General features: G+C 43.3%; 1 protein-coding gene across 1 annotated transcript in view; it reads left to right on the top strand.

The window, feature by feature from the left end:
• The first annotated feature begins 499 nt into the window (after positions 1-499).
• LOC147124005 (kynurenine/alpha-aminoadipate aminotransferase, mitochondrial-like) overlaps positions 500-18482 on the top strand; it is a 121061-nt gene continuing 103078 nt past the window's right edge. The window contains exon 1 of the mRNA XM_085977001.1: positions 500-1090. The gene's annotated coding sequence lies outside the window, so the exon portion shown is untranslated. The remainder of the gene's footprint in view (positions 1091-18482) is intronic.

An 18482-nucleotide genomic window follows, 5' to 3' on the forward strand; every position in this document is an offset into this window, starting at 1 on the left:
CTCCAGAGTGAAGAAACCCAGAAACGACTACTTTCATAAAAGGACCTGACACTAGAACAGGCTTTCAGCGTGGCAGTACCCTACGAAGCAGCAGCACGGGGAGCTGCGGAAATACAACAGAAACCACAAGAATACAGCGCCAACTAAATGGCGTATGGAGCCGAAAAGTGCTATCGCTGCGGCAGAACAACCCATGAGCAGAAGGACTGCTGGTTTAAAGACAAAATATGCAGGCAATGCGGGAAAATGGGACATATAGCAAGAGTCTGCAGGTCGGGAAAGAAGACCAACATGACAAGAACTATTAAGGAACAGTACAGGAAAGTAAAGAAACTGACAGATAGTAGTGCAGAAGATCAGGAGAGTGATAAGGACTCCGGGAGCAGGCGGCTAAGTTGTTTAAAGTTACACAACGTGATCGCAAAAAAATCACCGAACCATTTGGGTCACCCTCATGATAGCAGCGTCCCCAAGTGTTAGGGAATATATATATATATTTTAATAACATAGATTTTAATATGATTAAAATCTAATGATTTAAAGAAATCTGATTATGCTTAAGCTGACCACGTGCCAAAGGATGGTGTGACGTATCAGATCCAATCACAGCTGGTAACATCACATCGGCTGACTTAAAAACTGAGAACAATGAAAATGCTGATTTAGCTTAAACTGTGAAAGTGCTGATCTTAGCTTAAAACTGAGAGTGATGATTCTGCTTAACTAGAGAACAAAGGAATGATTGATGTATCAGAGATCCAATCAGTGTGATGCAGTTGAACCAACCATAGCTCTGCATGCATGCTGCTGAGCCAATGGTAATAAAGGGGGTGGGTACATCTGCTGCTGTATAAAAACCAGCCATTTTGAATATGATGTTAGTCGGATAAAGGAAGTCAAATAGTGTAAATCAAGTGATGCAATAAATCGACTATTTAAAACTTACCACCGGACTCGCAAACTTTAATTTTAGTGTGTTGACCTCAGATCAGTGTGGTCCACTGAAATTACCATGATCTAACAATTTGGCGCTGCGAGCAGGGTTGCTGAAGGAAGAGACTGAATCTAAGACACCAGACCTATATTGGAGGTAAGGACTCCTCGTTATAAAAGTCCTCGGTTGGTTGTCTAATCATCTCCCCTCCACGCAACTCAGCAAACCTCCCGGGTAGCGAACCCTCTGGGTGGTAGACGGCCTCGAGGTCCCATATAGAGTTCTAACTTCGGCGGTGTTATTTAATTAAGCCTACGACTCGAGGCCCCCAAGTAAAGTAATCGATATTATGGCATCACTCGATAAACCTACAACTATTAAAGGTGGGCGTGCCCCACCTGAGATTTCAGAAGATGAAATTCTGTGGGAGTTGAAAGACTATATATAATTACAGTTTGACTTACCTAAAACCTGGTTCGAAATCGAACAAAAGTACAGTACCTCCTCCGGACAATGGTCTTTGGATGACATAAAAAGGGTCTGGGGAAAAACGACCCGTATGAAAGATAAAAGACGGATCAGATGGTCCTTGGCACTTATGGGCCAGATCCGACGGCGAAATGAGATTAAGACAAACTCCCAACACGATCACGACTTGACCAATGCAAAAGAGCAGAAAGATGCGATTTATGAACAATTGAAAAAGAAAACAAATGAGCTTGAAAAGTCAGAAGTGGAAGTTAAAAAACTTAAAGATGAGCTTGAAAAGTCAGAAGTGGAAGTTAAAAAACTTAAAGGTGAAGTTCAGGACTGTAAAAAACAATTGGATAAACAACCGATAGTCCCGGTAGTTGAAGAAAAGGGAAAATGTGTCGGGACCTGGAAGGGATACCCAGATCTAAATGAAATAAAGGAGGAAGGTCGTGGCAGAGGAAGACAAGAAGCAGGTCAAGAGACCGACTCGGGCTCCTCTAGTAATGTCAGTGAAAGTGAAGAAGAGAAAACAGGACCCCATTTGGCCCCATTGAGACAGAAAAGGAAAAGAGTAGAAAAGGAGTATGAGAAGAAAGAAAATGGGGAAGAAAGGGCGAAGTACCAACTCCACCCGTGTGACGGAGTCCAAATTTTGATTGTAATGATACCCAGGAGAGAGGGAAATAAGTTACACAGCAAAGTAAAGACTGGCCTGGGAAATGATGAGCAAGAATTAGATGCCGGATGGGATGCGATCCAACAGTGGTTACAAGTGATTAGCCCTACAAAAACGGATTGGGGAAAGATCATAGCCTGTCAACAGAAAGGGACGGAGGAAGTGTTAGAGTACGACGGGCGATTTAAAACTAACTGGTTGGAACACTCGGGGCTGAACACAGGAGAGATAAAGAAGGAAAAAGATCTAATTTGCAGGCTAACCAATCTGAAAACTCAGCAAAGGAAGAAAAAAAACAGGGATTTGGAAAGCCAGGAAATGCTGAGACGCCGATGGAAAAAGAGGAAAAAAAAGAGAAACTTAAAGTTTTACTGACATGGAAGTTATTAACATCTGTGCTGAGACAAATAAAACACAAGATTTGCTGAGTGAAAGAAACCTTGAAAAATGACTATGAATGTTTAAGAAGTTACAGTATTTCTTTTGTCTGATTAGATGTTCTTTAAAAGAAAGATTCTGTTATGTGTGTTTTAGCTCCACCCACTTCTCTGTGTTAAAAGCGTTTAAATCTTTTGTCTTGTCTTGGATTTTGGAAGTTTTAAGAATGTGCGAATAAGATTGTGCCCCAAGAATTGAAAAAAAACCTTTGAAATAATTTAAGTTAAGCTGGTGTATAAAAACTGAGAAGAGCAACAAAAAGTTTGTTTAACAAAAGATTGCGATAGATTTTTGTACTTGCAGTGCAAACTGTACAATGTTACATTAAGTTTCAGTCTAAGATTTAACCTTGGAGTCCCGGTTGCTATCGTGAAATCTTCTAAAGCAGTTTGATTTGATTTGTTTAAATGTGAAAAACTAATTTTTCTCCAGTTATGTTTTTACAGTATTTTGGAAAGACATTTGAAGAAAGGACAATAAGAAATATGACATAATTTACTATTTTCTGCAAGAATGTGCTATTTTGTTTTGTTTTATCTGTTCTGTTCGTGTTTAGTTAAAGTGTGAAAACACAACTGTCGATCAGGAAAGTTTTTTTTAATTTACGTGAAGTGACGCAATTACGTCTGATAATGTTTTGCTCCACCTTCTTAAAAACCTGCAAAGGAGTTAACCCTTCCCACTGACAGCTTAAGTTCACCAAGCAACAACTTTAGTATGAAATTTAAAGATATGGGACATTATTAAATTTAAGTTTCTTAATTTTAAGTTAATATTTCCCCACAGTAATAGAAGGACAATTATGATTTGATAAATGGAAGTTATCTTGTAAACTAATTGTATGATAATGTGCAACATGAACTTGTACTGGTAGTGCTAGATTTAACCGATACGGCTTTACCTACGTGGTGTTCTAAGAAAACTCAATAATTATACCAACACCTCCTAACTCAAGTGTTAAAACAAGGCACTACTGAATGGGCTCCTAGGGTTGGTATTGGTAATACCGTAATGGCACCCCAAGCCCAAGGATGAAAGGTGTACCGAATACAGAATATTGGGGTAGTGAAGGACGGAATGCACATATCCCACATGTAATTAAAGGAAAGTGATTGAGAGTGTAAGATTGAAACAGGAGAATTACACTACTGAATGAAAACTTGCAAAATGCTCTCAGGCAGTTTAAAAGAGCAGAAACAAAACTGGAAAAAAAATCAGTCTGAACTTGATGATCTGAAACAAGAAGAAAATAATTTGAACGACCGCTTACTAAATCTCCAGGTAGATTGCCAGACCAAGGAAGAACTGGTTTCAGACTTGGAGAATAAATTAATGAAGTCAAAGCAGAATGAAAATTCTCTTGCCTCCCTTCTAGCTGAGAAGGAAGATGCTTTACTTGAAAAAGTTGACAGGTTAAAGCAGTTTACGGAAAACATTGAGAAAAGTCAGGCAACAATAGAGACCGTGGAAAAAGAAAAGTTGAATCTTGAGAATAACTTTAAGCAATAGATTATGCTTTAAGAGAGCCTAATAGCTCAGAAAACCGCATTAGTGAAAGCACAACTACAGAAAAGAGCACTTCAGGAGAAAGAAATGGAAGAGATTAATGTAGAGCTAGTTACTGCTAAAAATCAGCTTGAAATCAAGCAGGCTGAAGTGGCCAGATTACAGGCAGAGGGCCAAGAGCTCAGGTCAAAGCTTAAATAGCAGCAAGTAAGACCTTGAAGAAGTATTCAGCCATTAGACGACTACAATCTTTCGATAAGATACCTGAAAGCCCGAGAAAGGCTTGTATCGGATGGCATGGGTGGCATGATATTGAGATACCGGTATGAGTGTGCAAATGTGATTTGTTACGTATGAAGTAATTACCATCCAGGAATGTATGGTGAATCTGCACTGAAGAACGGGTCTCAGACATGCTCAGTTACTTGACAACAGCAAGACATACATAGATACATAGAAGATAGGAGCAGGAGTAGGCCATTCGGCCCTTCGTGCCTGCTCCGCCATTCGATGAGATCATGGCTGATCCTTTAATTCAGTATCCCGTCCCCGCCTTCTCTCCGTAACCCTTAACCCCTTTTGCCCGTAGAAATATATCTAATTCCCTCTTAAATATATTTAATGAGCTGGCGTACACTGCCCTCTGTGGCAATGAGTTCCACAGGTTCACCACTCTCTGAGTGAAGAAATTCCCCCTCATCTCTGTCCTAAATGGTTTAGCCCTTATCCTTAAATTATGTCCTCTAGTTCTGTTCTCACCCGCCAAGGGAAACATTCCTTCTGCATCCAGTCTGTCTAGACCTGTCAGAATTTTATACACTTCTATGAGGTCCCCTCTCAATCTTCTAAACTCCAGTGTGTACATCCCTAAACTACATAGTCTCTCCTCATAGGTCATTCCCGCCATTCCTGGTATCAGCCTGGTGAATCGCCGCTGCACCCCCTCCATGGCAAGAACATCCTTCCTCAGATGAGGCGACCAAAACTGTACACAGTACTCGAGGTGTGGTCTCACCATGAAATGGTTAATGTGGCTCAGGAGAGCGAGACAACTTTTAAAGCATTGACACATACTCCATCGAGAAACTATCTAATTGATGAAACAATCAGAATAGAGTTAAACACACTGGTACCTGTTAGAGGGATTGAAATTGAAGTTGAAGTGGAGAGTTACATGGAATCTGGATTGGGACAATTGAGGGCTAAGGAGAAATCATGTTTAGTAAGAATTATCCACAAGATGGATACGAGTAAAAGAGATCTGGAGAATCTTTTAAATCCATGATATGTTGATTAGATGTTAAACTGTAATGTCGCTTGAAATGATTGTAAGACTGAATTTAACTGTGACTGTAATAATTGTGTTTTGTAGGTAACAGAGCGTGGGAAAAACCAGTACGAATCCAGTATGAGGTGATTTTAGTGGTGCCTCCTGTGTCACTACTACTGCAATTACCATGCTTTACGGGTCTAACAGGACCTGTCCCATCAACCAACACATTTTTAAGTATGAGCTACACAATTATGTGGCACAATTCGGATACTCGGATACGACATTCCTCATGTTGTTTGTGGGTTTCAGTGAGCTCATGATGCGACTGAATTCCTCCCTAAAGCATTTTTATGTTTTGGAGCAAGACAACTCAAGAATAGATATTGAAATTGACAGCATAGGGGACAACTCACATTGGTGGGATATTGGGCTTAATACATCAGCACACCCTTAGACTCGTATTATTTCACATGCTCTGGTAGCTATCCAACTTGTAATGATAGTGTATTTGATATATGTAACGTGTGTAGTAAGACTTTGATACATAAGCCAATTGGGTACTCATGCCCATGACTGACAAGCACTAACAAATTAATTGAGCACACCGAAAGAGAAGATCCGAAGTAATGTAGAGGAGACCCCAGGCGGGGTAACATCAGGAAAGATAGAAGAAACAGAGGATTTCCCAGGCGGGGCAGAATTGGAACACCGGAACAGTGAATTGAATTTGAGTAAGGGGTCAGAGGTTGCTCCTCCCCCTCAAAGGAATGGACTGTAAGGGAGAAATCTTTAAGACTCCCTACTAACTAATGCCCAAGTTGAGAGTGCAATAAGAGCTAGCTAGATTAGTCAAGAGCCGATTGTGAGAAATCAATAAGGATATTTCCTTCTCAAAGAAGGGAATTGTAAGAAATAGCTGTTAGATTCAAAGATGGGTTTTAATTCTTAGACCAGGGACTGACAACAGGCAAGCGGAAAAAGATAGCATATATGCCAGAAAGGTCGAATATCAAGCATCAAAAGACAAATAGAAATGATAAGGGAATGGTAAAATGCAAGGAAACAGGGAGGATAGCACCTGCTAGATAACAAGGAGCCACGAAGCCATAAAATGCCGTTGAAGAATCTTGACAAAACACTCCTCAGAAAGATAAGAGGGAGGCCTTGTACAATAGGATGGGGATCAAATTGTGTGTTTCTGTTGATTAAATGTGCTTGCCACCAGGCGGCTGCTGCCCCGCGGCCAAGACACCTTGCAGGTCGCCGCAGACCGTTCTTACATCTTAAAGGGGCATGTTATATTTAGTTGCTAGATTGTTTTGTACGTTTTTACTTTTTAATTTTTACCTGAATGTATTTTTCAAAGCCATAAGCTGAGGGGAGCTCCTCCCACTTTTTAAGATGCACTAATTAATTTAAGATCATGAAATGAATTAACTTATTAAAACCAGGCTTTTACTGTGGCCACGTAAAATCCTGGTTGATGTAAATTTGTGCAAAAGCCACTGATCCGGACAGTGGCAAAACACAGCAATGATTGATTATATTTTTAATCTGACTCTTTATTTTCATGATTCAATTTTTGAAAGAATCAAAGGGGGGAGTGTTAGGGAATATGTATATATATTTTAATAACATGGATTTTAATATGATTATAATCTAATGATTTAAAGAAATCTGATTATGCTTAAGCTGACCACGTGCCAAAGGATGGTGTGATGTATCAGATCCAATCACAGCTGGTAACATCACATCGGCTGACTTAAAAACTGAGAACAATGAAAATGCTGATTTAGCTTAAACTGTGAAAGTGCTGATCTTAGCTTAAAACTGAAAGTGATGATTCTGCTTAACTAGAGAACAAAGGAATGATTGATGTATCAGAGATCCAATCAGTGTGATGTAGTTGAACCAACCATAGCTCTGCATGCATGCTGCTTAGCCAATGGTAATAAAGGGGGTGGGTACATCTGCTGCTGTATAAAAACCAGCCATTTTGAATATGATGTTAGTCGGATAAAGGAAGTCAAACAGTGTAAATCAAGTGATGCAATAAATCGACTATTTAAAACTTACCACCGGACTCGCAAACTTTAATTTTAGTGTGTTGACCTCAGATCAGTGTGGTCCACTGAAATTACCATGATCTAACACCAGTGAAGATGGAATTGGACACAGGATCAGCCCTAACTGTCATGAATCGACAAGACTATGAGCGGCTATTCTCACACATACTCTTAAAGGACACATCCATTGTATTGAAGACATACACGGGGCAAAAGGTCTACCCCAGAGGAAAAATAAGGGTGCCAGTTGAATATAACAGAAAGGAAACACAGAAACTATACATGTATATACTACGAGATGGAGGACCACCATTATTGGGACGTGAATGGATCCGAAGACTACAATTGGATTGGCATTCCATCCTGGCACTAACTGTGACTGACAAAAAAGATGATGACGTCGCACCTGGACGTCTGTCACAAATTCTATCTGACGCAGAAGAGGTGTTCCAACAAGGACTTGGGACTCTAAAAGGAGTAAAGGCAACCATAAAGATTGAGGATAACGCAACCCCAAAATTTTTCAAGGCCAGACCTGTGCCATACGTGATACGCCCAGCTGTGGAAGCTGAACTGGAGAGTCTGGAGCATTCGGGGGTGCTGTCTAAGGTGGACTGGAGCGAGTGGGCCACACCCATCATTCCTGTAATGAAGAAAGCATTGAGCAGCACGCCTGGGGAGCCAAGGAAGGTTCGCATCTGTGGGGACTTCAAGGTGACTGTGAACCCAGTCCTGCACACAGTACAGTATCCGCTTCCGCGGATAGAAGATATTTTCGCCTCACTATCTGGAGGGAAACGTTTTAAAAAGATTGACCTGGCTCAAGCGTATCTACAAATGGAGGTGGAAGAAGCATCTAGGAAATACCTCACGATAAACACTCACAAAGGCCTTTACCAGTGCAATCGACTGGTATTTGGGGTAGCATCGGCCCCGGCTATGTGGCAGAGGGCAATGGAACAAGTCCTGCAAGGGATCCCGGGGACCCAGTGTTATTTGGACGACATCCTGGTTACGGGCGAAAATGACAATGAACGCCTTGCCAACCTGGAACAGGTGCTCACGAGATTGCAGGAATATGGGCTACGAGCCAACCGTCCCAAATGTGAGTTCTTCAGGAGACAAATCTTGTATTGTGGCCACATGATTGATGAGGAAGGGTTGCATAAGTCGCCGGACAAGATTGAGGCTGTAGTCAAGGCTCCAGCACCAGGAAATGTGTTGCAACTGAAGTCGTTCCTCGGGTTGGTGAACTACTACCATAAGTTCTTGCCGAATTTATCTACAATTCTGCACCCACTGAACACCCTCCTTCAAACTGGTGTAACATGGAAATGGAGTGATGAGTGTAAGCGTGCCTTTCAGGAATGTAAATGCCAAATCACTTCAAAAGAAGTATTGGCCCACTACAACCCAACACTACCAATTTGGTTGGCATGTGATGCGTCACCTTACGGCATTGGAGCGGTGCTGTCACACAAATTCCGTGACGGTTCAGAGAGGCCAATAGCCTTTGCATCGCGCTCACTAACCTCAGCCGAGCGTAACTACGCCCAGATTGACAGGGAGGCCCTCAGCCTGGTGTGGGGGGTGAAGAAGTTCAATCACTATCTGCACGGGCAGAAATTCACCCTACTGACTGATCATCAACCCCTGGTCTCAACTTTTAACCCAAAGAAGGGCGTTCCGGTGATGACGGCGCAACGGCTGTAAAGATGGTCACTTTTTCTAGGGGCACATCAGTATGACATACAAGGGTACGAAACAACATGGAAACGCTGATGGGCTGTCGCGCCTACCGTTGCCTACGGCAGAAGAAGCACCTGCAGTGGACCCTGTGGAGATATTCCATGCGACCATAGTCGAATGTTTGCCTGTTACAAGCGCAAGTATTGAGAAGGAAACCCGAAATGACCCGACACTCTCTCGGGTCTATGATTTGACGGTGAAGGGATGGCCAGCATATGGCGACTCACTGTTGCCAGCATTCTCGCCAAGGAGGGAACAGCTGTCAGTGTGCCAGGGAACCTTGATGTGTGGATCCCGAGTGGTAATTCCACCCAAGTTGAGAGATAGAGTACTCAATGAGCTTCACGAGGGTCATCTGGGAGGGGTAAAAATGAAGCGCCTAGCCAGGGCATTTGTGTGGTGGCCGGGAATCGATAAAGAAATCGAGGATATGACCAAGAGATGCACAGGATGCCAGAAGGTCCAAAACGCTCCACCACAGGCCCCGCTTCATCCACGGGAGTGGCCCTCATCTCCATGGCAACAGGTACACAATGATTTCGCTGGTCCATTTATGGGCTCAATGTTTCTAATCGCTGTGGACGCCCATTCAAAATGGCCAGAGGTCATTAAAATGTCCTCCACCACCACGGAGAAAACTATTGCAGTCCTAAGGACCATCTTCGCCAGGAATGGGTTGCCAGAACAGATCTGTTCCGACAATGGCCCACAGTTTGTGTCTGAGGATTTCTGGAGGTTCCTGAAGAATAATGGGGTGAAACATTACACATCTGCCCCATATCATCCAGCCACAAATGGATTGGCTGAGAGGTTTGTTCAGACCTTTAAAAAGGCCATAAAGGCAATGTATAATGACGACATACCACTACAACACAAGGTGGATAACTTCCTGTTTGCTTACCGGAATGCGACACATGCAGTAACCAACCAAACTCCAGCCGTACTGTTTTTCAATCGGAGACTAAGATGTCGCTTGGATTTGCTCAAACCAAACATAAGACGAGATGTTGAGGATAAGCAGTTCCAGCACATAAATGAGAAGCCAACCGGGAGCTTCAAGATAGGGCAACCAGTCTTGGCCCACGACTACCGAACAGAAAAATGGCAGCCAGGCACGATATGCACACAGCAGGGACCACTAATGTACACAGTGGATGTTGGAGAGAGCATCGTGAGACGCCATGCTGACCAGATTCTAGAGTCACAGGAACAAGCCAAACCTGTACCACAAGCATGTGCACCTGGTAATGAGCCCAAAGTACAGATTGTGTCTACCTCAGAAGCAGGGGTATTGGAAGCTGACGAACCAACCAATGACAATGAGCCAGAATTGACTCCACCGCCAGAACAGGATACTCGAGAAAGGCGCTATCCAGTCCGGATCAGGAAGCCTCCTCAAAGACTGAACTTATAAATGACTATTTCAGTTGATGTATATATTACTGAGAAAATTGTAATTGTAATTAGTTATTATTTAGTTGTTAAATGAATGTTATGTACTGTTTATCTAAAAGGGGAGGAATTGTTGTGTATGTACCTTTAAGAGAAGAACTGATTTATACTGCAGTACCGGCAGTGACCACCCCTGTATAAAAGGCCCTAGCAGGCTTCTGTAGTTTCAGTTTCAAGCTGCCTCTTGTTCAGTAAAGTACCTGTTAACTGTTCTCCCGAAGTCCGTGTATTATTGAGGTGTGGACTTTACATCGTCGGTATTGTTTTCTTCACTCTTCTTAGAGACTTGTTCTTCTTTGTGGATATGCAGCAGACTAGGATGTTTCCGAGTGCACTCTCTGCATGTTGTTCTTTGCTTACAGTTTCTACTCAGGTGCCCCTGAGAGAGACATCCAAAACATAGGCCATTGTACTTCAGAAATTCGATTCTGTCTTTATGTGGCTGTGCTTTGATGTCACTGCAGAAATCCAATGTATGATTCTTCTGGCAGAATAAACATGGCTTCTGAAAGGCATTAGCAGGCGTCACTGTGCTGCTCTTTTTGGGAGATGAGTTCTGAGACTTTTCTTCCCCAGCCTGAGTGACGATAGTTGCAAAGCTGCTTCCCCTGGAACCACGTTTCCTGAGAGTCTTTGATTCCGCAGGCTTGGCTTTCACTCTTCCATCAGTAGTCGGGCTGACATCCTGGATGTTTCCAAACAATGGGTCCCTAGCAATTTTAGCCTGTTTGTCTATGAAATTCACTAAGTCTGCAAACCTGGCTCTACTTTTCCGTCTCTCCATCATCTCAAAGGCTGTTCTTCTCCATTGTTCTCTCATCCTGTAAGGAAGCTTAGAGATGATGATTCTCATAGTCGTAGGATTGTCCATCTCTTCCATGAATTCAACATCCTCCATGGTGTTGCGACATCCTATGAGAAAAAGAACATATGTGTTCAATGCCTCCCCGTCCTCCGATCTGATCTGTGGCCACTTGATAGCCTTTTCAATATATGCAGTGGCTATCTTCAGCTCATTACCATAGTGCTCCTGCAGCAACTTCCTGGCTTCTATGTATCCCCGGTCCGGTCTCATGTGTTCACAGCTTCTGACCAGGTCTTGTGGTTTACCACTGGTGTACTGTCCCAGGTAGCACAACTTATCACTGCTGCTCTCTGTTTTGGAGTCAATGGCTTGTTCGAAGGATCTGATGAAGGGCTTATACTTGAGTGGGTCGCCTTGGAACACTGGTATGTCTCTTTGAGGGAGTCGAAACAGATTCTGTTGTTTTACAAGCATCTCTGTAATTTCGTTCTGACGTTGCATCACTTGGTATAGGCTTCTCCCTGTGTCTTCAGGCCTCTGGTGGTCATCAGCAGGGTCTAGTCTAGACCGTCTGATGTCTGGGGTAGCATCACGTGCTCCTGTTAGTGGAGAGGCCTCTCTTCCACGCTGTAATGTCAGGAGATGGCCTTCAGACTCTCTTTTAACTCTTGAAGGTGCCCTGGATCCAACTCTGTGTGACAACATTGACTGGCAGTATTCGTTCATGCCATCCTGTGAGCCTTCATAATCTTCATACACACTCAACTTGGCATCTGAGACCGCAATAGCTGTTTTTAGCTCTAGCTGTTCTTTCTTTGCCTGCAGTTGGGCCTGTTGGGCCTGCAGTTGGGCCTGCAGTTGGGCCTGTTGGGCCTGCAGTTGGGCCTGCAGTTGGGCCTCTTGGGCCTGCAGTTGGGCCTCTTCCCGTTCAAGAGCTTGCTTCTCCACTAAAGATGCTGCGCGCGCCATCAACACTGCCCGCTCAACCTCTTCTCTCATGCATCGCGATGAGCATGTGATAGAAACGACTGACCTGTGTCCAGAAACAGAGCTACCTTCTTTTCAATTTTTGCTCAGTCTGGCTGAAGTCTCTGAAATGCTATCATCTGGTCCAACTTCATCGTCATCTTTATCTTTCTCTGCTGTATCAGCATCTTGACGAATCTTTAACATCCACTGTTCTGTGGCCTTGACATAGTCCTTGTACTGGCTGCGCTAGACGTGCTCCTATCTAGCTATCCAGCAAGTTAAACACTCATTCAAAAATAATTCTTCTGAAGCGGTTGCTGTTTTGAAGCTTTACTTGAACAAATTTGTGAAACTGTAAACAAAGACAAAGTATGTTTTGTACATAAACTGAGTACTATACATTCGATATTACATAAGATATAAACATATTTACAACAGTAGAATGGACTAATTGTATAACTAACTAACATTTGAACTAACTTCTGTAACTATTAAATATTAACCTTTTATAAACATAGTATTATCAAAATATTACTCTGACAACATTATTATGCTAAGAACCAAAGATACTCACAGATATTGCGCTTGGCCTAACATATGAAATCAGATTACATTGGATTGTAAATGGAACCTCTCATGGCAGATTCTCCATTACTCAAGTCAGGTTCTTCCTGGCAAAACTGCTTCCTGGGGTCAACAGGAAGAAAGGTAGGAAGGTCAAATGACCTCTCACAGGAAGAAAGGGACAAAGGTCAAATGACCTCACACAGGAAGAAAGATCAGATGACCTTTCCAGCATACAAACTGTTAACACAATAACCGCCACCAGAGGGTGCTATTGCATGTAAAAATGTTCGTTGGTCCAGAACAGTCCTTAATGCTGGATGATTTAAGATCAAACCAGTTGTGCTGATCAGCGTTTCCCTCTTCTTCAGACAGAAGTGCTAATACATCTTCATTGAGTACATTAAATTCTTCATGCAACTTGGAGAAATCATAATGCATTATGTCTTCAACTTTCTTAATATTAGCATTATCTTCCATGAGACAATCAATTACCTTCATTTTTCCAGTTATCTGAGCTAATTTAGCCCTCCTTGCACCTATGCTTCTATGTAACTTCTCTTCCATTGCCTTTGGGGTGAGCTTTACTGCCCTCTTTTGGCCAACAATCCTTCTGGCTGGGGGAAGCTCCTCACGGCTCCATAAGGCCTCGGCCATTTTACCCGCAGCTCTTATTTAGCTTCTCAATAGAATGAACAAGGCAAGTAACAGTCACTGTACCTTCGCTTGTCGTCTGGCTCCGTAACCATTCATGTATATACGTTCGCCGACAATTCCGTCCTTTCCTTCTTAGGGAGCTAGTTTTTGACTAATGTAGTGGCGCTTCGTAATTTCCAAACATGCAGCCACTGAGTTTTGAGGCTTTAGCAACGAGTAGACGCGTGTCGAAATAAAACGTTCCAAACCATAACTTTATCTTTAAACTGTTTACTGTAACACCTTACGAACAGAATTACAAAGCAAAACACGTTTAAACGCACACGGTCAAAAACTGTATTGCTCCAGCCATCAAAGCTTCTGCCTTCTCCAGCCTCGTGGTGCTTGAGCTGTAAAATGGCTGGATACCATGTGACAAGCTTAAGGACTGTACCATTGTAGCAAGAATAAAGGGGGTCACTCAGCCTATACTATTGTAACAAGAAAAGAGGGGGTTTCTGTGGTGTATGTGCCTTTAAGAGCAATGGTGGTGTATGTGCCTTTAAGAGCCCCAGGTGTGCGTAATGCCAGTAATTGCCACTTGGGCTATATAAGCCTGTGTATTGTGTATATCCTTTAGACCCCCCCCCAGACTTGCTTAGTAAATACCTATGAACCAACTCCTGTCTTCAGTGTCTTTATCTACACACGGACACTACAGTGGCGACGAAGTGGAAACGGACTTACCTGCAATTCGGCAGCACTCAAGGACATCGATTCCTCCAGCGTCCAGAAGACTCAAGGAAGTAATAGAAACTGTGGTTTCACCAGCTGGCCAAGCTGGTGGCAGGTACTGCGCTAATCCTTCCTGGGCGTCAGGCTGGAGCTCCAGCGGCGGGCTCGACAGCTGAGACAAGCAGCGAAATCGGAGGCAAGCAATAACGGACTGGGAGGGTGCACTCGGGAGACGGCCGGTGCGGCAAGCAGGTCAGCATTTATACCTCCGTCGGGAACGAGTCTCCAACAGTGAATAAACGGAAACCACAGTAAAACAGCATTGTTATCGGTAGCAGCGGCGGGGAAGCGCGGGAAGCGCCATATCGTTGCTACAGAGAAAAAAAAAGCGCGGGAAGCGCCATATCTTTTTTTTGAAATGCCTAAGTCTGGCAATATTGATGCTTTTGAAAACGAAACAGAGCCTAACTTTGGCAATATTGATGTTTTTGATAACAAGATAGAGGATTGGACCACATATGTAGAAAGAGTGGAGGTGTTTTGCACTGCAAATGGAATAGAAGATGAAAAAAAAGCTTCAGTGCTTCTGGATCTAATGGGCGCAGAAACATACAAGCTGTTACGCAACTTAATCACTCCAGCCGAACCGATGGACAAGAATTTTGAAGAGATTGTTGATACCCTACACTGCCAATTCGAGGCAGGACTGGCAGATTCTCTGCAAGACAAATTCATCTGCGATCCCCTAAGTGTAGAAACACAAAAGAAGGTATCTTCTAGAAAAGATTTAACACTGGACAAGGCTTTCAGTGCCATAGGAGTGGCAAAGATAAAGCAAAGGCCACAGGACTTCGGCACCCATGAAATGACACGGGGTTTCAAGAAATGTTATCGATGCGGCAGATCCAACCATGACCAGAGGGATTGCTGGTTCAAAGAAAAAGCATGCAAGCGATGCGGAAAGATAGGACACATTCCACGTGTATGCCGATCTGAAAATAAAAAATCCACTAACGGGAAAAGAATCAATAAGGAAAAGCACAGAAAGGTACAAATGATGACGGACAGTAGCTCCAAAGACCAGAAGAGCGATAGCGACTCTGGGAACAAGAGACTAAGCTCTCTCAAATTACACAATGTAATTGCCAATGAAGATTACCAAACCATTTGGGTTACCCTCACAATAGCAGGGTCCCCAGTTAAAATGGAGCTAGATACAGGATCAGCTCTAACCGTGATAAATCGACGAGATTACGAGAGGCTATTTTCGCATATACCTCTAAAAGACACATCCATTATCTTAAAAACATATACGGGGCAGAAAGTCTACCCCAAAGGAAAAATAAGGGTGCCTGTGGTATACAACGGCAAAGAAATACAAAAGTTGTATTTATACATTCTACAAGATGGTGGTCCACCGTTGTTGGGACGTGAATGGATAAGGAAGATACGTTTAGACTGGCACTCCATTCAGGCACTGACGGTGACCAGTAAGGAAAAAAACAATGATGACATCATACCTGAACGATTAAAAGACATCTTGGCCAACGCCAAAGAAGTGTTTCAAGAGAAACTAGGAACCTTGAAAGGCATCACCGCCTCAATAAAAGTGGAAGATGCAGCAATTCCCAAATTTTTTAAGGCAAGACCGGTGCCATATGCAATACGTCCGGCGGTCGAGGCAGAGCTGGAGAATTTGAAAAAGGCAGGCGTATTATCCAAAGTAGATTGGAGCGAATGGGCAACACCCATCGTTCCAGTCATGAAAAAAGCATTGAAAAATAACTCTGAGGAACAGAGAAAAATTCGCATCTGTGGGGACTTTAAGGTGACTGTAAACCCGGTCCTTCACACGGTACAGTATCCTCTTCCGAGGATAGAAGATATTTTCGCCTCACTATCCGGAGGGAAACGTTTCACAAAAATTGACTTGGCACAGGCATATCTACAGATGGAGGTTGAGGAGACCTCTAAAAAGTATCTCACAATAAACACACACAAAGGCCTGTACCAGTACAATCGACTGGTTTTTGGAGTAGCATCAGCTCCAGCTATCTGGCAAAGAGCTATGGAGCAAGTCCTGCAAGGGATTCCGGGGACTCAATGCTACCTAGACGACATCCTTATAACAGGAGAAAACGACAACGAGCACCTTGCCAATTTGGAGCAGGTGCTCACTAGGCTGAAAGAACGGGGCCTACGAGCAAATCGCCCCAAGTGCGAATTTTTCCAAAATCAGATATCATATTGTGGCCACATAATTAATAAGGAAGGGTTGCATAAGTCACCTGAAAAAATTGAAGCAGTTATAAAAGCCCCAGCACCTGAAAATGTTTCACAATTAAGGTCATTCCTGGGATTAATAAATTACTATCATAAATTTTTACCGAACTTATCAACTATTCTACACCCTCTTAATGATCTTCTACAGACAGGAGTGATTTGGAAGTGGAACGAAGACTGTAAACGTGCCTTCCATAAATGTAAAGACTTAATCACATCCGAGAAAATTTTGGCTCATTACAACCCATCACTACCAATCAGACTGGTGTGCGATGCATCCCCTTACGGCATAGGAGCGGTATTGTCCCATAGATTCCCTGATGGCTCGGAACGGCCGATAGCTTTTGCGTCACGCTCATTGAACTCAGCTGAGCGTAACTATGCCCAGATAGACAGGGAAGCACTCAGCCTGGTATGGGGAGTGAAGAAATTCAACCATTACCTACACGGACAAAAATTTACCTTGCTGACTGACCATCAACCCCTCATCTCCATATTCAACCCTAAAAAAGGTGTCCCCATTATGACGGCACAAAGACTACAGAGGTGGTCCCTTTTTCTAGGGGCACACCAATACAACATTGAATACAAAGAGTCAAAACAGCATGGGAATGCTGACGGTTTATCGCGCCTACCATTGCCAACGATAGAAGAGGCACCTACAGTAGACCCAGTAGAGATATTCCACTCTACCATAGTGGAATGTCTACCGGTGACAAATTCTGCCATTGAAAGGGAGACAAGAAATGACCCTACCCTCTCACGGGTCTACGATTTAACAGTGAAGGGATGGCCAGCACATGGCGAGCCACTGTTGCCAGCATTCTCGCAAAGAAGAGAACAGCTGTCAGTGTGCCGAGGAACCTTGATGTGTGGATCCAGAGTGGTGATTCCACCCAAACTCCAGGATAAAGTGCTAAAGGAGCTTCACGAGGGGCATCTGGGTGGAGTGAAAATGAAGAACCTAGCTAGGGCGTTTGTATGGTGGCCAGGTATCGATGGAGACATCGAAGAAATGACCAAGAGCTGTCTAGGATGCCAGAAGGTCCAAAACGCTCCACCACAAGCCCCTCTACATCCATGGGAGTGGCCCTCATCTCCCTGGCAAAGGGTGCACATCGACTTTGCTGGTCCATTTATGGACTCAATGTTTCTAATCGCAGTTGATGCACACTCCAAGTGGCCGGAGGTAATAAAGATGTCCTCCACCACCACGGAAAAAACCATCACAGTATTAAGGACCATATTTGCCAGGAATGGGCTGCCGGAACAGATATGTTCTGATAATGGACCGCAATTTGTGTCCGAAGAATTCAGAAAGTTCTTAAAGAACAATGGGGTAAAGCACTACACATCCGCCCCATACCATCCCGCCACCAATGGATTGGCTGAAAGGTTTGTCCAGACCTTCAAGAAGGCCATAAAGGCCATGGGTAATGAAGACATAAAACTTCAGCACAAGGTGGATAACTTCTTATTTGCATATAGGAATGCAACACATATGGTTACGAACCAAACTCCCGCCATGATGTTCTACAATAGAAACCTAAGATGCCGGCTGGATTTGGTCAAGCCCAACATCCGAAGGGACGTGGAGAACCGGCAGTTTCAGGGCCCCCCCCCAGACTTGCTTAGTAAATACCTATGAACCAACTCCTGTCTTCAGTGTCTTTATCTACACACGGACACTACAGTTTCTCAATACAATAAGTCAGTCAGGTAAATTAACTGTATTATACTATTTAACCAATATTTTAAAGTATTTTCTTTCTTAAACTTTCATGACTCTTACACTGCCTTTGTAACAGCCTTCTCAACTTGTCCTGCCACCTTTAATGACTTCTACACGTACACACCTCGGGTCTCTCTATTCCTCCACCCCCTTTAAAATTGGACCATTTAGTTTATATTGCTTCTTCTCA

Source organism: Somniosus microcephalus, chromosome 1 (genome assembly GCF_052327205.1).
Source record: "Somniosus microcephalus isolate GS21.2 chromosome 1, FLI_Smic_1.0, whole genome shotgun sequence".
Classification (NCBI taxonomy): Eukaryota; Metazoa; Chordata; class Chondrichthyes; order Squaliformes; family Somniosidae; genus Somniosus; species Somniosus microcephalus.